The sequence below is a fragment of the Diadema antillarum genome, unplaced genomic scaffold (assembly GCF_040938485.1).
Source record: "Diadema antillarum isolate AM-2024a unplaced genomic scaffold, OU_Dant_1.0 scf00000065, whole genome shotgun sequence".
Classification (NCBI taxonomy): Eukaryota; Metazoa; Echinodermata; class Echinoidea; order Diadematoida; family Diadematidae; genus Diadema; species Diadema antillarum.
Window position 1 is genome coordinate 1,991,518 of NW_027270954.1, and position 23,333 is coordinate 2,014,850.

The 23,333-nt window shown below is 39.1% G+C and overlaps 1 pseudogene; it reads right to left on the bottom strand.

The window, feature by feature from the left end:
• Nucleotides 1-684: 684 nt before the first annotated feature.
• The window catches only part of LOC139716439 (uncharacterized), a 76,943-nt pseudogene continuing 54,294 nt past the window's right edge, over nt 685-23,333 (bottom strand).

Here is a 23,333-nt window from a genome sequence, read left to right on the forward strand (position 1 = left end):
CCTTTTTTGCCTTTACATAAATTTGAGGTGTCAAACTTGTTTTTAAGTACAGCCGATCCCTGTATCAGCTCGATCGTTATCATTGCATCCCTTTTCATCTATAAGGTCATTCAATATTATCCTCTGGTTTCGAATGATTCAGTTCACTTTTATTTTCTGATATCACAGTCAACTTTTTTTCTTTTCTTTTGGAGAAACAGATCACCATGATTCCATTAAACAAAAGAAAATGATTATCTTGTCTAGATTTATATACAACATATTCATCAACAACAGTTGCACAAACATTCCATCAAAAGTTTTGTTCTTGAGGAAAGGTTTCAGAAAACGGTTTGCGCCTATCATACAATGAGTGTCTCACAGTTTGTCTTCAAACAAAGCACTTCCCTGAAACCTTGATGCGACTAGCGTGTACATCGCTATAAAACACTTTACGACAGTGCAAACATTGCTTAAAGCCTGATGCGCAGTAAGCCTCAACTTATCGTCTCATAGTGTTAACGTTTTCCTTCATCCTTGGCTTCGTTGTGTTTGATATCCTGGAGTACTGGCTTGTTCCAGAACTTTCCAATGCCTTCACCCTTTCGTCATCAACAAATCACTCATAGATCTGCATAGGTCTGTATGTTTAAAGACGGTCTAACTTCAACCACGCGTTTCCAAAATCATTCGACATTTTGCTATCTAACGAAGATGAAGAAGCCAAGAAGAGCAATGAGAATGACTCGCGGGGGCGTGGACACCCGGTAGGCACTCGCCGGCCAGCGCGGTTACAGAAGTCTTCCTGACAACACGTCTGACAGGCGCCAGTTCGGTTGACTTGGGTCTCACATTCGTTAAGGGGACGACACGGATAGTACACCAAACATCCCCGAGAGAAGCTGGTGATATGGCCGGCCGCAGTCATTTTGTTAACCTGGTAAGACGAATAAAAGACAAATATATTCCTTTCATTTTGTCAAAGCAAGCTGGCATGTCATGTCATTTCAAGTTCCACCGTTCTACCCGTAGTCTTCCTTTCACTAAATTGGTTGTGTGTTGTATAAATGCCCCAGAGATATTTTCACATCTGCCTTCTTATGTGTCAACACGTGGAAAATAATATAAATATTTTTGAAGTATTTCAAGTAATATCTATCCATTGTACACAGTTGCTATGGATGTGCTACGTAATCTTCAAGATTATGTCTCTTTCTTAATAACCTAGGAAAAAACACACATTAATAAGAGAGGCAATTGACAAGTTATAATCTGAAAGAAAGGCAACCCTCGTGTACGAAGTTCCATTCTTTTTTACCAAGGTAGATCAATTTCCTTTTCTGAACAAAGGTTTGCATGTTCAGATGGTTACTTATACACATGAACAAATCGCATGAATGGTTGGATCGGTGCCTAATTCGAAACATATACAAAACACTGCACACCCGTGTGCGATGCAGAAGCAAAAAGAAGACGAACCATCAAACTGACTCTTCTTAATGGCCACTGTTACGAGTGCATTGGTTTCCCCCATAACTACGGATAGTTTGCAGGCGTAACAATGACAATGCTGAGAAGAAATCCAAGCGAGAGTTTCCAAACTTAGATTGAATGTGGTTCTATAATGTAACAAAGCACTCGGAGAACATGTGTGAGATGGCATGACGACGCATCCCTCCCCCCCCCCCCCCGATCTTCACAAGACGATATTGACAGTTCCAGATGTGAAGAAAATACATGAATCAAATCATGTAAAATGTGTAGTCTTTGATCGAATGGATCATTTTGCAGAAAGCATTCACGATGTGTCTTTATACATGTGAAAGGAAATTTGGATGACCTGAATGTAAATGTATCACTCATCTTCTTCTTCAGTTACTCTTGTCATTGAAAGGATGTCTGCAAAACCTGACAGAGCGCGGAGGAGGCAGAAAGAATATTGCAATCCCTCACTGACGTCTACTCGAGGTTTACCTAACCTTTGAACGAGAGTCCAATAACAGGCCGGGAACACAGGCTACTGCGACCAAATCAAACACGCAGGCAGGCATGATGACATACGCATGGGGAGTAATTTTCAGAGTAAACCTGCCCTGCAGGGTTTGTTTTCTGCCGAGATTTGTTTAAGATTTCCCGCCTTCTAATGTGCCTTGCTCTCTACTGTGTCATTCACGAATATCTACTACTGTCTTTGATCCAAAAATAATGTATGATGCGCTTCGGGTCTATTGAAGTAACAAATCTTGTGTGAGGTTGTATCTATAGCCGGGGGCAGAATGATTGTCAGTTTGGGGACTTCCATTTTTTTTCCTTTTGAGGAGGGAGGGAGGATTGAAGTCTAGTGCCAATGTGACAGAGGTGAAATTTGCAGTGAATCGTTCAACCGTGATGTATGACCGCTTGAATTTTCTACACTTGGCAAATGAAAAGTCAGAAGAGCACTTGAGCTGATTCTGCATCTGTCGTGCATAATTGTATCATATCATATCATATCATGTCATATCATATCATAAGTGATTTTACTGTACTGGAATGTATAACATTATAGACACACACACTTTCACAAACAGGCATACTAATATATAATGTTTTCGTGGTGGCGTAAATCACATGCCGGCTTGTCCTTGCGATCAAGTTGATTCGTCATACTTAATCGGTTTGACAGCTATCCATAGATGAAATTATGTGAGCCATATTCTTCTAAGCATAAGATTTTCTGGTTTAGAAGCGCATGGTTGATTGTACTTGGGCCTACATTAAGATGGGAAGTGGGGGTATGGATGCTGTCTAATACAGTGTGGGTTCCATTGGATCATTCCAACACTCTGGTTGGTATACTCAATGACTGGATGGAGGTCGGGAGATAGATCTGGTCATCGCAGTGTAATGGAAGGGAGATATGAGAAATTTGTGTATCATTACACAATAGTATCATGAAATACGAATGAAATGTTCACCAGGGCATTGTCACATTCATAGAAGTAAAATAAAGGTAAAACTTACGTAACAATATGGTATTACTGTCATATTTTCTATCGACGTTGGGCATTCCACCGGGGTCGCCGTTTCCTGGGCCCCTGTACATGCAATTGTAGAGGGCGGACTCGTAATCCGTGTCCTCATTATTTTCATAGGCGCCACAACTCAGGCAACTAAGAGTACCCACAAACGCGACCGGTCTCTCTCGTATTGATGCACCGTCGTAGTTCATAATTAGGCCTTGGTCAGTGCGGATATCGTTGATTTCATCTGGCATTGTAGGGGATGCCGTTTGCTCACTTTCCCATGTAGCTGACGTCGGTACAACATTGTACGCTGAGAAGAGCGTGATCAGACGGACTGTAAATTTGAAACAGAAGGGAGAGAGATTTTGAAAATATATTATCTGTATAATTATATAGATAAGAAAAACAAAACAAGCGGAGAGTCAGTGCCACCACTCGTTTTTTTCTTCTTTGTTGTTTTGTATAATACATTACGAAAACAAAACAAGGTATACAAATGTCTTTAACTCAAGAAAACTTTTGCAGCACTGGACAACCCTTAACATTGCTTAAGTGATATGAACCCAATCAACATTTTTTTTTTCTTTCATTGAGTACAGTCAAATTCTGCAACATTAGTAGGGCCTACCTAATTTTTGTTTGTTTTATCATGTGCGGCTAATAGTATGGACATCTTACGTTCTTGTTCACCTGTGTCAGAAAAGATACGATTATTCTAGCGGATACGTTTCCATATTTGTTTTTATCTACACGTTGACACAGATACAGTCACAGATACAGATACAGACACAGACACAGACACAAACTAACACACATTTACACAAACAAACGAACAAACAAACAAACAGACACACGCACACCGATCAAGCAATCCGACAACCGCGGAAAAAAAAAATCTTGCTCAATAACATCGTCACTGCGGATGAATGTACACGTTGTAATGTCGCAAAGGAAGGTCTGACATCCGGTTAGGATACGACAAAAAGACAGGACAGGTGTTTTTATTTCGACAGTGGGGGAAGATGGAGGAATGAGGATATATCAGGGTAATCCCCTTTCTTTATTATGGCTTTGTATGTGTGGGGTTTTTGGAGAAAAGAGATCAAGTAAATCTTGAGATACATGAGACGGCATCTTGTTTCTCGTTTTCCACAATCAAAGTTTCTGTGTTTAGTTGTTGATATTTTTTTCCCTCATAGAATGGTTGTATCCTTTCAGGACTCCTGTTCAAACATTTTCATGGCATCCCGATGACACAATGATGATGAATTTCTTCGGATACTCTTGGCTTAAATACTCAAAGGAGGGAGAGGAGGAGGAGTCAGTCATAAGCACGATTCACCGCATACGATATGTATATCTTTGTGTGTGCATGGGTAAGAATTTTCGGAAATTTCCTGTACATGTACAATAATATACAAATGATGCACAGGATAGAGTGCGTTAGTGTAGGCGTATATTCGCCTCGTGCATGTTTCACAATTGTAAATACCCTCGAGTGAGCTACGCCTCCACTAACGCCACGAAATAATCCTGTGCATCATTTGTTTTATAAAATGGGTCGAAAATTCGAAAACTAACAGCATTTGTCAGCGTTTTTTCACGTACCTTTGTGGGTCAAGACGTCCGAGGATGTTCGTCCCAAACATTTACGCACGTCGCACTCGGAAATCCCGCACATGTAAGTACTGTACGTATAAACGTATACGTACGCCACATGATTGTTGTGCACAAGAAAGGCCGGCTGGCAGCCCGAACGAGAAGTTGTTTACAGGATTGACAGCGCGTATGGTAACGCGCGACGCACTTGTAACAACTGATTAAGTGCGCACTGCTAGTGTAAACATTGTGACGTCAGTGACTTTACGCTTTTTTGCAAGGCCGTGCATGATAGTAAAAATTAATGCACGCACACGTGACTCATTTCAGCGCTTCCAATTGGCTACATTCTTGAACCCATTTTATAACACTCCCGCGAACTCATCAACCTCCCACGTGCGTGACTGATGTGACATTGGCAGGACTGGTTTATACGAAGAAATTATTGAAGTCCAGGACTTCAGGCAATTGAAATGGGATTCGGGGATATCAGTGGTTAAAGTTTAACATAATCATGCAATATTAACCAGTACAACCAGTCAGCAGTACTGCCTTGGTCTGAATTGAATGTGAACTTAGGGACTTCGATAAAAGGAGGATGAAATGGGAATATAATGTCATTATGTTTTGTTATAAATGGTGAAAACCATATACATCTGCAGCTAGTTTGATATGCAAAGAACAGATCTATTGTAATATTGTATGACAGTAGCATTCAGTCAGAGACACTGTTGTTGTTGTTTTTGTTGTTTCCTGATATTAATGTTCTTGTTCCTTATCTGAATTATACATCTCCATGAAGTTGACGCAAATGTAGCCCATAAGAGACAGCCGCATACTACTAATCTTTCTTGTGCATCGCGTCTTAAGAAAAGGCTGACACACTCACATTATAGTCACGACAGGAGAGTTGAGAAGAGATGAAAGGGACTGACGCAAAAGCACTCCGGAAAAAGGGTAATTTCTTTCCCCCTTTTTCCCTGGGTGCTTACGTGTCAACCATAATCTGTCCCGCTGGGTTTTATCTATTTGTGTCACAATTGTAAATCCACGAGGAAAGAATTACCCGGAGTAACCTCGTTGCGCTAAAGTAAGGTCTCGAGCGTTTAGTCGACCGCCAACGGGGAGCCAAGTAGGGGCAGAACGCATCTAGTCTGCTCCAAACCAGCGGTTATTGTACCACAAGAAATAGTACAGTTTTATCCGCGGGTCATCTACGTGGAATGAGGACAGTACCAATGGGGCGGTTTCTCGCTTTGAGTAGTCAATTCTGTGGAATGAGCCATTATCATTGAATGAAATGACCTCATTTTTCAATCTTTTGGGATGATGAATGCAAATTTAAGCAGCGAGGAGCGAAAAACAGAGTTGCGAAAACTGCAACACATTTCTTTTGTTTTCTTTCTTTTTCTTCTGCTTTTTACAATTTGTTCTTTCGTCCACCCGCGTTTGCTTGTTCCCTTACAAATTACCTATCGATATCGACATTACTAGTTTTTCTGAGACCCTGGAGAATTATATTTATTAGCTCGTTGTTATTATGTTTTCCTAAACATCGATGATTCGCTTGTTTCCAATCAATTGGCCTTTAGAAAAGAAAACGTTATGATATTATTATTCATTGATAAGGTGACATAATGTTTTGCGAGCAAAGAACACCTGATAAGAATTTTCATGGTTTCATCACAGGCATCTGATAACCACCGATCATCTTGTTCATATGAAGTAGCAAAAACGTGGTTTTCGGAATAATGCTTTGTCTTTGATCGTTGATTATCTATCTAATGAAAAATAGTATTTAGTATTCCGCTCATTAGAATCCTCTGAATCCGAATATTACAAGCGGTTTTCCCTCAAGGGTCCAAATTGGGACCCCTTCTTTTTCATACATTTGTCTTTTAAGGATATTATTGTGTTCATTTCCACTTCTTAGTTATCTATACATTTTGCAGACGATACAGACATTTTTTTTTTTAATTCCAGTAAAGGTTTGTTACAACCACACAAAACTGAGATAAATTTAAGTTATCTCAGTGGTAAGTTTGTGAGAAATAACCACTGCATAATTTCATGATAAGATGTATAGAATTTATATCTTATCATTCTTTAAATGTTAATTGTACTTATTATAGTATTTGTGTTGATGGACATCCGACTGTCGAAAAGAAATTTACTTTTTTTTTAGGTGGGATCACTACTGATTCAAATTTGCCGTGGAATTACAATATATTCTCCACGCTCTTGCACAATGTACCACTAGGCATTTCTCCCTCCACTCGTCAAGAGGTGTCTGGATTATTCATATATTTTACAGTAGTGTTAGTGCTGTTCCTAATGTGTATTTCTAAGGTCATTCTCCTCGTCAAGCATCTGTTTATGATAATAGTTTCTAGTACACTCAGATTTGCTTAAGTTGTCTCTTGAATCACAATTACGTGAAATCTAAAACTTTTAACATGCATTAAAGTGACACCTGCTGGTCTTCATTTTTAAATATCAAGAAAAATAATGCCGTGCTTTTAAAGTCAGTCATTAACCTGTTTCCAAGTATTTCCCCATTCATATTTGAATATTTCGCATAGGTTTGTTCGCTTGTACTTTGTGTTATATTCTTTTAGGCCTACGACCCCCCCCCCAAAAAAAAAAAACAAACAAACAAACAAACAAACAAACAAACAAACAAACAAAACAAAACAAACAAAAAACAAAAAAACAAAAAAAAACCAATGGAGATATAAAATGGAATCACTCACTCAAAAACCAGTTACTCAAGTTGTAAGTTGAAGAAGGTGTGGTAACATTACTGGAGAATCAAGATCAAGAATGCGATAGGTCAACCCACCCCCCCCCCCCCCCCCCGTCCCCGTCCTCCCAAACAAACACTTGTAAGTAAACATATCCAATGACCCCTGCTAACACCATATACGGCATTGAGTAGAAACAAGGCCTGTACATGTTTCCACTCCAACCCTTTAGAGCGTCGGGACATCTTTTATGAGCGTAACTCTATAGTAAAGGTCCACGAAGACGCAATCCTTCATGTAACGGTTTTGCTGTTTGTCGATAATTAGTCTCTTGCATGATTATGGATTACAGCCTAACGCAGGAATAAGATACTCTCATTTTGTCTGTGTTAAGCGTTTTTAATTTTTGTCATTTTTAGACAAACTGGAAGTACGCGACCTATATAGTCTGATCCTCAGACTGTATTCCCCTCTCCCCGCCACCGCCCAAAAGACTCCATCTGAAACTCGGCCCATGGATGGGTATTCTTTACCTTTACGTGCACGCAGGCAATCATGAACACCCACAGATACACACGCGCATTGCGTATCAACGTATCGAGAAAGCATAGGGGGCTGCGCAGCTTCCCCACATTTACGGAGCTTTACGACGAGTGAGAAAAAAATCAGAAAAAAGTCGAAAGTATTTTTTTCTTTAAAAAGAATATAACGATTGAAAATAAACAACAACTCCCATGACTTTCCAAAGATTCCGCCCAGAGATTCTTTCTAGAAGCAGTAGGGGACGTGGATGAATTCATCGCTGGGTTACATTTTGTTTCCTTCTTTCCATCCTGGAATGAACATTGGGAGGTACATGCATATTTACAGAGTCTTCTTGACCACATTCTGTGTTATAATCAGGAGAAATCGACGAGTGCTCTACAAGTGGCTCCATGTTAGACCTACAGCTGTGCCACAAAGGCAGGACGAATGTACATGTGTCTCAGTGTGTCTTATTTAAGGGCTTAAAATTCCACTCGGGTTGTTCCTTGGGGTTTTTGCTGCTAATGCATCGGTACCGTTGTTTTTACAAAAATGTTCTAATCAGCATTATCATGTCATCGCCTCGATATGACATCGACGGCGACAGAACTAGCATCTCGCGGGATAGGGAAACAAAGGTAGATATTCCGCTAGCGGACGAAGGGACATTAAGATATTTTTGAGCGATGCAAACGCCTCATTACCTATCAACTTCGTGCCTTGTAATGTAATGCTCCTAGGTGTTGTTTTCTATGTATCCCATTTTCAGCTTCTGTCAAAACTCTCCTATTCAATGCATCCCTGTGAAAAAAAAATAAGACGGTGTCTCGAATTGAACTTAAAGCACACATTCACGGACACACACACAGACAGACAGACAGACAGACACAAACATAATGCACTCCACAAACTCACGAGCTCATGCACACTTGGAAGAAGACAGAGAGAAGTGGATTGAAAGGGAATTATGTAGGAGAGGAGACCAGATGTATTCTGAGGAAAGCCTATCTCCCCGCGGGCTGGGTCACTAATCAGGTCTGGAAACACTGAGATTTGTGTCAAATCCGCGTCAACAAATGGTTCACAATTGAACGTAATCTCGCCTGTACATCAACACGTCATGGCACATTTGCGATGAGATGGAAAGGCGCGGGACTTCGCCATGTACTTTTCTTTCGCCGTCGATTTGCAATCACAGCTTATGTCTGTTATACCTATACTTCCAACCATTCAAAATGCATCCCTCGCAGACAGACAGATACCAAAGAGATCAGAATCTGTTTGGCCAGAACACGCACACACACACGCACGCACACACACACACACACACACACACACGTACGCACACACACACCGCACACACGCACACGCGCGCGCACACACACACACACACACACATACGTGCAGTCGAAAATACACAATCATGCTGATTGCTATGCACTTGACGCCATAGTGTACACCCAAATTTACTTTCTTTCCATCTGCGATACAAGCTTGATGATATATAGGGACATCGTGTGCGCTTTCTTCACTCTATTCCGGACTTTAATAATAATCTGACGACGGAAACTACAGGTCATCAAACCAAGGACCAAATGTTGACTCTTTTGATTAAAGAGTCGATTAGTTTATAAGACACATGGTGAAGTTTACGAGAGTAGATTGACTGACTCCTGTGCTACAGCATGTCATAACAAGGATCCCAGATTTGACGCGGAAGTGAATTCATTTTTAGAAGAGCTACAGACAAACGGCAAACGACCGTTTCCGGCGTTAAAGTTTCTGGGGAAAGGCATCTAACTTAGAAAATGGTACGAGTAAGAGGAACAGAAGAATTTAAGAGGACGTGATCAGTGCTGTGCCCTGGGTGTTTCCATTGTAATTCAGGATTGTCTGGTGTTTCCCAAACAAATGTTTCTGCACTTGAACATTATTTACAAAGGCATTATACTGTCAAATTTTGAATTGTTAATCGGCCCTCAACTAAGGTTCATCGTACTGCCAATTTCCTTATCTTCTGTTTCAAATTTGGATAGACTTTTCGTATTTTCCATTATGTTTGACTGCTGTTATTGTACTTTCTAAAAAAAAAAAAAACCCAAAGCAACAGCCAGGGTATGCATATGACCTACTATATCTAATTTTTTGACAAGAGCGACAATTTCTACCTCATTTACAAAGTTAAAGATTTACACCCGTAACTTCACTCGAATGCATAAATTTAAGGTCAACGTGTGCTTTATTTCTTCAAACCTTCGTTTTACATCACTGGGATAACTAGTAATCTACTGTTTAAGAGGGATTAGTATGAGATGGACTACAGACTGTGAGAGAACATCGATATTGCCAGGCGATGACAGCATAGCACTTGCTATTGGGAGTGCTCTACACTTTCTGCCGCACTCTCCAATCATATCTCCTCTGCTTCCGTGTCTCCTTCTCTCTCTCCCCCTCTCTCTCGTGTATCTCTCTCCCTCTCTTCTATCTCTCTCTCTCTCTCTCTCTCTCTCGTGTATCTCTCTCCCTCTCTTCTATCTCTCTCTCTCTCTCTCTTCTCTTTCTCTTTTTATCTAATCTCCTATCTCTCCCTCTCTTTCATCTCATTTCAACAAAGTGCTTGTATTTTCCCCGCCAGATTTTATACTGTTGATGTGAGAGATAAGTTACAAGCTGCAAACCTCGAGGGCAGCATAATATACGCAGTAACGTCAATATGTGATGTACATCATATGATAAAATGTAATCGTTGAATTAGCAACGCCATTAAAACCTATTCATTTCAGAGAGCCTCCCTTTCTCTTTCTCTCTCTATCTCTCTCTATCACACACACACACACACACACACACACACACACACACACACACACACACATACACACTTTTCCCTATCTACCAAGTTATCAACCTGGACCACTCTCTCTCTCTCCTAAACTATTTCGCCAGCTAAGTGCGTGCTGTCCCTTAGAAGATCTCACGCTGTTGATGGAGCAGATTAAGAATTGGAAGAAACCCCCGAGGAAGAGAAAAATACTTCGCCATCATGTTAAACGTCTCCCTACAAGCATTTTGACAGAGAAGCTGAAATCTATTGTAATGTAGTAACGTGCATTTATTGCAATCGCTATGTAGCAGCAGGCTCCAAATGATTAATCGACGTAACCATTTAAGTATTGGTGTAGAAATGCAATTATTACAAGTAACAATAGTAGACATGTTTGTGTAATCTTTGATACAGTTAAATCACGCTTTATGATTGTATTTCATTCTCTTAATGATGTGAAATGAACCGCATTGATTTCGCATAACTATGTATATGTAATACTAATGGTATTATGTGTTTATGATCTTTGTTAGATATGAAATGAATAAAATTAAATGTGCCCATAAGATTAAATGTGCCCATATTAAGACAATTCATAATATTTGGTTCTGAGTGTGTCTTTCTGTAGTTATCGTTCTGTTGTTTTACTGGCCTTTTATAAATATTCTCTCTCCCTCACCTTGTCACGATTGAAACAGAATATTTTTAGATACAGATGGAGTGATCTTCAATTTCCCCATTTTAGTCACTATCTCTCATTTTCTTTTTTTTCAAAGCATTATTAGTAACAACGTTCTTATATATCATATATTTTCAGCTTGCGACAGCGAGTCTCCAATAGACCTTGCCTGTATTCTCCTCTTACAAAAGACCATCCAATTAGAAACTCAAGTAATCTCAAGCCATTCGTTCACTCATCATGATTGTAGTAATCACGTTAAATCTAAGAACACAAGATGAGGACAAAATAACGTTGACGACGGTACCAGGTCATCGAAAGTTATGACAAAAGCAAAGGACTCTCCTTTTTCTTTAAAATGTATGACACTATCAGAGAAATCCAAAACACGTTTCAAAAGTCGCAATTGACAGGTTTGCTTTCAATGCCTCCTGCGTTAGACACGAAAGACAAAATGATATACATTTGTATTACATATTCAAAAGTACTGATCAAAAATTTGTAAAGGACTCGAAAAGTACTCAGAAATGGTAGAGCACGAGATGTGTAAATAATGAACAACATTAAACACACAAACAAATAAACAAAAAGGAGTTCCAATCCACTACGACAATATTATATACATCATATAACTTATGCTGGTTTAGAGAGAGGCTAACTTCATCATGTGATCCCATATCTGACTTGAGCATCTGTTCTGCTGAGCGCTCTCATCAAAGATTATATTTTGGGATTTTGAAGGCTCTGATGTAAGTAGGACGCCATCAACCTTAACACGTTTGATCAAAGAGAGGCGACGGCTTCGTCTTTGTTGCTGATATAGCTCTAGCTGCTTCAATAATGCACTCGCTGTCAATTTTGGCAACAACGAAGAAAAAGCCTAATGAATGCAAAGTGCAATTTTCGATGTAATAGTAAGAAGCAGCTTGAATACCAAGTGACAAAGAGGAAAACAAGAAACCAAAAGAAGATTAACGAAATCATGATAAATAAAGGTAAAAGTAGCCGTCCAGAGTGAACTAACGAGTAAGTAGTTCAAGTTCAAGTTCAACTTTATTTTCATTTCCATTAAATAAACAGGAGGAAAACAAATTTGTAGTAATTTCGAACGTACATCAACAAGATACATGTGATGATGAGTTACGACAAATTGCATTTATAAGGTATATACATATGCATATTAACGGATGGGAATGGAAATGGAGGGTCCCACTAAAAAGCCAAGCTTGTACGATATGGGACCCTCAGAAATACATAAAAAGCAAATAATGGCTTCATGAAACTACAAACAAATATATGACACAAAATCAAAGAAACCAATGTCAACTGACATGAAATAGTAGTGGTAGATTAGAGGAATGTGAACAAAAGACAGATATACATATATATGTTATTACATATGATTATATTGCATTCAAGAAACCCAAGAAAATGCAGAATTACGATTTTGTCAAAATCATTGAACTAAATAATTTCACAAAGGACAGGGTGCATGTTCTCGATACAAACAGTTCGTGTTGACAGCATGATACGTTTCTTGAGTTCTCCTCTGTTTTGGATATACATAAATAGATAGATAGATAGATAGATAGATAGATAGATAGATAGATAGATAGATAGATATAATTATATACAGACAAATAGAGAGAGGGTGATGCAGACAGAGTAAAGGAGAGAGGAATAAAGAGAAAGAGGTGAAAAGACGTAGAGAGAGTTTTATCAAGCCTCACATATACTAGACTATAATGCTGTCTACGATCGATGCTTTTGATAAGTCGTGCATCAATTCGTGGAGGTGCAACCGAGCGTGTATGGGTTGGCGAAGCTCGATGGGTGAATGCGGTCGATGTTGCTATTCCGAAAACGCCGCAAGGCACCCTGACAGAGCTAGCGTGGGAAATCAAACCCCTATAAGCGATACACGATAGTCTCGGTTGCGCTCGATCGATGATATGATATAACGTAGGGGACAGAAAATATGGCAAAAATAAAGATACCACATTTACTGAGATGTTTAACTTGATTCCTCTCTTCGGTTTTCTAACAAAGCATTGCTCTAGTCAACTGAAGACAACATAGTTTTGTTTGTTTTTGTTTTTGTTTTTTATTTCACTTACTGCAGTCCAGAGATAACTATTTCGCAGGGAAATAAAAGGCAAATCGAGTTAGTCCATGGGTGTGACGTTTAAAGTATAGATTTCTGGAGGTCGCCTGTGTTCGATGTATTCGTGACAATATTGTTTTTATAGCCTTAAACACGTTGAACGGGCATGCTCTTAAAGTAATTGAATAAGGGCTGAGTGATTGCGTTTTAACGGGAGAAGCAATCGACACCATACAGCGCAAGCGAAACATGGGACAAAAGAATGTCGTCACAGACCAACACTTGGCGCTCTAGCTTGAGTTCTTGACGTGGTATACCAACCATACCTGGCGTTTATTCCGATGATTTGTTATCCCAAAACACACACATTCTCTAAACCCAGATATTCTTCATCTGAAAATGAAATAGGGTTCGTTAATTCCAGCATTTGTGACTTTTTTTCCAAAGGTTCGTTAATCTGAAAATGAAACGAGGTTTATCATTCCGAAGGGTCGTTAATCACAAAAGAAAATAAGCTTTTGTATTTCGAAGGTGCATAAATCCGAAATGAAGCAAGGTTCGTTAATCCGAAAATGAAAAGAAGGTGCGCACTAGCGAGGCTTCTGAAGTACAAACCTTATTTCGTTTTCGGATTAACGAACCTTCCTATTAACTACCCCCCCCCCCTATTTTCGAATTATCGAACCGTGGGAATAACGAACCTTACTTCATTTTCGATTCTTTGGATTAACGAACCTTTGTATTAACGCACTGTGACTGATATACCAAGCATTTGACTGGACAATAACACGTATTTATCATATCATTGGAACATTAACTTTTGTAAGTACCGCGATGACTGATCTGACATGAGTGATTTGTTATTTATAAAGTCTTACCTTTAGACCGCCGTAGCTACAATATTATCATAATTATCTTGGTGTATTTTGATTTGAGCTGATCAAGCATTCTTTTATGTCGTCAGAGAGATATCAATGTTTGTTGAGACTGTTAATAAAGTGCCATCTGTCTGATATGTAAAATACAATGGTTTAACCGGGTTTAAATTGAAATGTCTTTTTAAGTGAAGACTTTTGTATCCCACCGTTACTTCAATTCCTCGTTTTTTGCAAGTCCTGTATAGCCGAGGGTTATTGTCAGTTTCCGCTTGCGACGACTCCGTCTAACGAGGCTGTGAGAGCGTCCCTAGGGGGACTGGGTCCGGTCTTAATTGCTTCATGCCTCAGTCTGGTTGCCCATGAGATGTGTTCGATGACTTTCTACCGAGGGGAATTTGAACGGGACTGTAACATTCTCTCCAATCGAGAATGCGCATGAGTGTTCGGAAGTGGCTGAGCCGTCAAGTGTGTGGGAACAAAACCTCACTCATTCATGACGTTAGCCTATCCTGTTTGAATTCAATCCGATGTATACCTTGTTAAACAAAGTAAGGGAAAAAGTATCAGGTTTAACAGGCATCTTATAGTTACTCCAACTGCACTCTTTGTTTCTCAGGTGATATCTAAAGAAGTCCAGGGCACGTTTCATAAACCTATGTATTTTCAGTGACAACTGATTTGATTGATCATTACTTTGTGATGTAGAGGACATCATGTTCGCCACATTTCATTTTGAGTGTAAAAACAAACCAAACATTATTTTGGCGAGTTTGATATACGTGTATAGCCATACAGTGGAATCATTTAACACGGTGACACGATGTTTAAAGTGATACATTCATCGCAAAACAGGGATTTCAGACATACTTGATAGGGTAGCATTGTCGCACCAGCATGCCAATTCTACTCATACTAGGCTGTCTGTACCAACTCAATAATCATGAGAATTAAAAAAAATACAGCTGTCATTAGGTAATAAATGAAACTTTAACTTTAATTTTAACTCAATAGTGAAACTTTGACCTAGTTTGGCAATTGCACTATCAGGCATTTATACATATATATGTAACTATCTTGATGTATACTCAAAGGAGACGCTTTTCTTAACATTGAAAGCAGTTTTAGTTAGACTCATAAGTCTAGATGTTTTAGGAGAAATAGACAATCTGTCTAGAAATATTATGTATTTGGTTTACTATGTTCATTAATTCCATAAGCTTCGATCCCTTCTTCATGGAAGCGCTACAACACTTAATGACATCACAATAGCAGAACAGTAATTACTACAAAACGAAACAAAAAAAGTCAGAAAGACTTTACAAATATTCATTTCTGATAAGAACAAATTCAAACATAATCCGTTAAAAAGCAAATTTAGGATAAATGTCCTCCTTGTGCCATCTTGAGGAGCTCGGGCAAGCGCTTTCACGATGTCATAAGAAATTAAATCACTACAGGAATCTTCTATTTACTCTTACCATAGAAAATCAATCAATCCATCAATGAATCAATTGATCAAATAATAATCAGTTCATCCATAAAATCGGTAAATATATGGCTATCAAATATAGCTAACGTAATATGACATGGGGTTGAGATGCATACTTTCATGAGGCGAATGATAAACTATTTGGTATCTTTCTCTGTCAGGGAAATGAAATCGAAATATTATCGATCTCGATCTGTTAGGGGTACATGAATATAATTTCTACTCACACAGACAGGAAATGCTTTTTTTATCAATAGTCTGACTTTTTTCTTCCTTTGACCTCCGGTTGCGGAGTTAAATCAGAGAAATTCCTTTAGGTACTAATGATTTTTTGTTCACCTGAACAGCCTTGCTTCAAAAGAGAGAATATACATAGTGAGGTTTAATTGTAGGACCTGTGCAGGCTTCGATCCTAGCGGGTTGGCGTGATTTGATTACCATTTTGCGCTTGGTTTCATCGAAAAACGCGCCAACTCGACAGACAGGCAGCGTCCAAACATCCACTTCCCAATTTTGCCCGTTGTGATGTTTTCCTTCCGATCTTCCAGCCAAACCACGGATGCCTCTCCCAAACCATCGCCTTTTGGTGAGAATCAATCGTGACTGACGCGAACAAAAACAAGCCCGTGGTTCACGTCATTGCATTCTGTCGAGTCAGATTTATCACTGTCCCCTCCTTGGAATTCATTTCCAAGTCATTAGCTCGGTAGGAAAAGAATGGACAAAGACACCATGTTGAACAAAGAAGATGCTCTTGGTTACATGCTTAAATTTCCGCAAAACGTCATGAATCTCAATAATATCATGCTTACGAATTAAAACAATGACTGTCTAAAATAACGTCCGGGACGGTATATAAGTGCATGATAGACGTAACATTAATTCAATTCAATGTAGATGATTTCATTTCCAGATAACGTAACTAGGTAATATACATGATGCTTACATGAAAAAAAATATTTCAAATCACACACATTTCAAAAATACATAATACAATCAGACTAAGTTTGTCTTCATATTTCGATAAGAGAACTAAGTAAGCAATTAAAATCATATTGTTTAACGTGGGGGCGCTGCGGCATGGTGGATAAGACTCCCGACTCCCGAACGGAGGACCGCGAGTTCGAATCCCGCCCAGTGCTTACATCCTTGGACAAGATGTTTTTACCCACTTTGTCCCTGTCAACCCAGGTGTATAAATGGGTACCCGGCAACGCTAGGGTAATAATAATAGCAGGGCCCTCTGGTAGAGCAGTGGCAACACTGAAGAGGCTACCCTGGGTAAATAAGACCTTATTATTATTATTATTATTATTATTATTATTATTATTATTATTATTATTATTATTATCATTATTATAACTGTATAAGAAAACAGATAAATCCACAAGAAAGGGAAAAACTTTTATTAGTATTATCTGTTTAGATTATTGTCGAGATTACCATTAAAAATTATTAGATTTATCTTTTTCTTCCTTTGAATCATTGGTTTACAGACCAAAACCAAACTTTTCATTATCAAGCAAAATTTCTGCAGATGTCTGAAATAGAGAAGATGAGTTTCGCTTTCACCAATGTACACATGGATTTGCCAATAATATTAAAATCGCTTTTGTGGGGATTTTACTGACATCTGATTGAAGTTGTTCTATAAGTGTAATATGTCGCCGTACATGCTATGAATTAAGGCGATTCACAGTTACTTTAATTGTATAACGGAAGAAAGATTTAGTCTATCGTAATACTCTTGATTCAATTAAGACTGATGAAAAGTCAAATGTGTATTAAAAACAAAACGATTGTCGCAATTTCCAGAGTTACGTCGTACGCAATGTAAGATACGATTTTTACTTCCATGCAGTTGAACAATTTTCAGAAAAAACGGTCTAATGATTATCTAATTGATTGTGCCGGGGTCCATCGGCTTATCATTATGAGCAGACAACATGGGTGCAAGAAGCAGGAAGGAAAAACGCGATTACGACACGTACTTCTCCCATAGGGTTGCAATTACCATCTAGAATGATGGGGGTTCCCAGGCACCCAGTCAGTGATTCAGAAAACTACCAGCGGCATGAACAAGGGTAACGCAAACAAATTAGGGGGCGCGGCGCGTGCTTGGAAATCAATTAAGTCGCTACATGAGAAGGTGGGCACGGCGAAGATGTACGGTAGAAGCCGCAACTTGAAATATGGAAATTCGTCGCCTTCAAGGGTTTCTATTTCTGGAGGCAGAAGATTTCAAGTAGACTGTGGTCACTTATAGTCCCCTAATAGGGTAGAGTAAAAGTCTTTCGCATATCTGAATCAAGCCTAAGCCCCACTGCACCGAAGATAATGGCATACATACAGATAGATGCGTTCGTGTGTATACGTTTGCAATTATTCCATCTCCAAGTCATGGGTTTATTTGCAGATAGAGCTTATATGTCGTATGAATCTGTAAGAAAATCTATGAAGTTTGGAGTTTATCAAACTCTTTTGATACTGCCGACGTAGAAGAGTTTCAATATGCAGGTCGGTTATTGCATTCGTTGTACTGGAAGACGTGGTCAGTGATGAGTGATGATTTCTACTATAAAGCAAAAAGTGCAAATATATAAACCGTACGTCAAGTATTCGTCGAACACAACATGTTGATCCAACAAAAGTACAAGTTGAAGAACTTTTTTCTTCTGTTCTCTTTCTCCTTCTCTCTCTCTTATCCTTCTCTCTCTCATCCTTTTCTCTCTCTCCCTCTCTTTATATTTCTCTGAATATTCGCTGCACTTTCCGTCTTGCATCTGTTCTCAACTCTTGGTATAGATGTGAACTCAGTATCGCGGAATCTTGGAAAACATGACTCGGCTGTCGACGGCGTGTTATCTGTGCCCATAATTGCTTTTGCAGTTAGCCCGGATGATTGCCAAGGCGTTTGCCTAGTCACGCCCGCTGCATTTGGTTTCCCGACTAGCGGCGATCCTCCTTCGACAAATATTTTCCGAAGCGAGACCCGCGCAGCCCTCTAAATTGCATGATATGTTAGGCGCCTTTCGTGATTTCGCGCCATTCCTTCATGCTCTCCGACGCATTTTGTGATGATAATTTGAGATTTTTCATCACGTTAAGTACGGTTTCTCAGCAAGGTGTTTGTCGCTGCTTGCATGGATGTTTGAGCATTACTTGGAGGTGAATGATAAAAGAACAACCTAACGCGCCAGTTCTGTTTTCTATTTTTCTTTTTTTCCCTTCTTCAAGATCTCAATTACTCTCAAAAAGAATTTTTAAAGATTTCTCGAAAAACATGACAATTGTCTGCTTTTCACTGTTTGACCGATTTTACTGGTTGATATGAAAGTTCCTCGAGGATAAATGCCCGTTATTAAATAAGTGAGAGTGCAAAAATCATGTTTCGATATCATCATGTCATCAAAGTAATGGACGCCAAACTTCTAGAAAAAAAAATGTTCATTTCTCCAAATCATATTGTGATATTATTGAGTCAAACAATCCTGCTCCCCAGGTTTGGTTTCCAAAACATACACGCACACGCGCGCGCACACACTCACACACATACACACACACACACACACACACACACACACACACACACACACACGCACACCCTATCTCTCTCTATCCCTCTCTCTACATATACATTACTAGTATGTATTTCCTTTACGAAATATTTTAGTATCGCACCCGCTTTTGGAATTTAAAGTGCTGCTTCTTTTTCATCGAGTATCAAAATAATGTTTGTATGGTATAGAAACGTTTGCAAAAGACGATAACAACAAAACCAGACCATTATGTTAGTTTCTTCATCAAAAACTCACTGCACACGTTTGCCTAATGGTTAATGGCATAGAGAAGAAAATACGAGACGATTCGAGCATAGTAAATAATGTGAACTTTGCAAACGCAGCAAGTGCACCGTGTTACTGTACTTCATGTTCCTCAAAGCAGTCACTATCAGGAAAAGCCGAGCGTATATTCGATTTAAAAGAAGGCGCAACCCCTGGGGAAAATATTGAAAGATCCCTTGGGGCTCCATTTGAACCCCCCCCCCTTTCATCTTCATCCTCCATCCCACTTGATTTTAAATCCTCGAAGATAAAAAAAAAAGCTTGTGCTCATGACACAGCTTATAAGGTCTATATTACTCTAACAAGTCAGAAAAGAAAGAAACTTTAACAGAAAGTTGCAATGGGTATAAGTGCTTCTTTAAAACCAAGGACTTGACAACTTGCCTGCAAACGCTCTTGTACACACAACTTTACTATCTAACATAGATAAAGAAAGATGATTGTTCAGCGAGGAGGCTCTTCAATTCAATTCAAACAAACTGTACAAATCATAGGTGTCAACACTTTATGTAATGGTATCTTTAATCAAACATTTATTGTATTATCTATATCACAGTTCACCATTTGAATCGATGCATAACACATTTACGCGCATTTTAATCATGTGAATTGTGTCTCTGTCTGTGTATGTCTTATAGCAAGCCACAACGAAATGATATATCCCTATTGACAAAATTGGTGTAATAAATTGTGGCACAGTAATCTCAGTCACTGCTCAACAGTCATTTATCTACATCTATTCTGTAAGAGAGAGAAAAAAAGTAATGGACTTGTATCGCAAACGAGTTGAACTAATACATCCCTCGATTGCTTTCCCGGATTTTCATTGTATAAGCAATCAACTCAGTAATGTATAGCGACATTCATGGTTAGGTTATTGCCTTTTGCACCCTCTTCAGCGAGCTTGCGATGGCATCCTAAGCAGTGTTCGCACTCAACACAATCGCCATTCTCGCTTTCTCTGTTCACCCCATTCCAAAGTGATGTAGACATATTCGTTTAATATCCTGCATAGGCATTATGAAAAACATTTCACCCCAGAAGGGGAGCAATTTCTTGCGGGGGAGCGGGGGGGGGGGGGGGGTAAACCTTTCTCGTCCCTGTGTTGTAAGGAATATTTGAATCTTACAGAATTCATGAGAGTGGTCCTCTTTGTAAATGTATTAACGCTAAATGATCATTCACTATTCACTACGTGTGTATGTGTGTGTGATCGTATCTGTAAATCATAAAGTTTAAAATGTTTAGTCAATACTTCTATTTAAAAAAATGAAAGCTCAAGGAGCCACTGTTATCAATTGAAAACAACAACAACAACGAAGCAAAGCTGTTTGAGAGCCTTCTTAGCCTAGGATGGGGGAAAAGAAATCTGGAGAAATTATTTCGTTGCCATACAACTTTTCGCTTTTTTTAATCCGAAGGTCCCCGTCGAAGCTGAAACCCCTTTGGTTGGGCTCCTGTATAAACAGCTGAGTGCAACCCGATTTATTTCCTCGCACCCTATCCGTCTCAAAAACTTGCCTTGACAGCCACTCAAAGGTTGTTGCTAGCGTGCGGAAGGGAAGTTGGTCGCATAATTGCACGAATCGGAGAGATTTCAGCCCTCTTGACAGGCTTAATGTTGGCTTGACAGTCTGAGAAAAATAAGCATTCGGCACTCGATTTCCCTGCAAGCCCTATAAGAAAGATAACGTCAGGGAACTTTTAGCTGACGTGGATTGAAATCCAGACACTTCTAATTTTCCAACGTGTGACTGCTAAAACCAGCGCGGTAAGATGATATGCCGGAGCGTTCCAGCATGGCATAGCAGGATTTGTTCGTCCATGAATTCTTTTACCCTATTCGATACACCTGAAAACAGTTGCAGAATGTTTCACTGCACGTTGACATTACACATTTGTTTTAGTCTTGTATCAATGGGACAATAACGATGATTTCAAAATGACCGTATCAGAAAATGGACCCATATGAAATGACTATCAGGGCGTGATAATCACTCCCACAACACATCAAAACTGTCTCTTGTTAAATCATCAGTTGTCTATCAAATGTCTTAAACTATTTGACCTTTAGTTCCATGATCAGGTTGACCTTCGTGGAAGTCATTTTCTTCATATTTCCCTTCATTTCTGTCCATAATTTGCGTGGGGAATCAAACCTCCCTATTTGCACATTTATATTTCATTTCAATATTACCACAAAAATGCACTCCAGTAATTTGATACAGACAGGGAGAGTCACACCCACGGGCATCATTTTTATGCATTTATATTTGTAATTTTAGTTTGTTCAGTTAGTTTGTTGCTGTCCCCTGGGGGGGGGGGGGGATGGGGGAGGGAAGGGCGTTTCTAGTCAAGCATTCCATGACCCAGCATTGGTTCAATCACAATATCTAATCATTACAATTCATTACAGTACATTCACATGCACTCTCATGATGATGTATTCACATGAAGGCCTATATTCATATACGCATAGGCGCAATATTTCATTTCATTTCAATTTATTTTCATATTTCTCACATATATCACAATAAAGTATATAAATACGAAAATTATACAAAACATAATTCAGATGAGACTTCATCAGAATGTACAGAAGTTTGATTTGGTATAAACACGAGGTCTGTATGCATGCGAATTACACTGTGGTCATAATGCGAAAAAAAAATATGATGGGGCCTGCGTAAAAGCATTAGCTTGTACAGCCGCAGGTCCCGTGAGTAATCAGATTAGGGGAAGTTTAAAGTACGGATGTTTTTTAAGACCAACTATATCTGGGGAACCGATTAAAACAAACAAAACAAAAAATCCAATTAAATATATATCACTAAATAAAAATACAGAAAAACAGAAAGCTGAAAGGTCACATGTTGCAGCAGTGAACAACAACTGCAGAGATTCAAGGGGTGTGTTGCAGAGTATAGAAAATGGCGTAACTGTATGTCATTAATACATAAGTAGAAGGTGGGATAATGAGATTTGTCGTGAATGTAAACAATACCGAAAGCTCAGGAGTAACATTCCAGCATGGGTCCTAAAACCAAGCATTCCGTGTGACCATAGTAACCGACAGCTGTCACGCGCGAGAGTTTCGATAACCGAGTGGAACAATAGGTGCATGAACAGCGCAATAGGCAGACTGTTCAAAAATAGTGTTCATGGTTAGGATCCCGCCGGACTATATAAGGTGGGATAGACAAGGGGTAACAGTAAAGAGCAACAAGAACTATACACTATGCATGCCGTACAATGTAGCTGCTAAGAAGATATTGCTTCAGTTTTCGTTTGAATGAGGTTACAGTGGTACAACTTACAAGTTCCATAGGGAGTTCGTTCCAATATTTGGGCCCAGCGAACATAATGGTTTTTTTCGCGAAAATTGTTCGGGTACGTGGAAGGTGATATGCGTAACGTTGACGAGTTGGATAATCATGAACTGTATAATTTCTTGTAAACATTTGGGAAAATACGTCTGGTAATTGGCCAGTTGAAAATTGAAACATAAACAGGCCGACGTTGTAATAAAATAACTCGGGAATTTTCAAAATTTTATTACTTACAAAAAGTTCGTTCGTGTGGGATAAATATCCAGTGTGGTTAACAATTCTAACAGCTCGTTTTTGTACAAGAAATAACGAATCGATAAGGTTTTTAGAAGCATT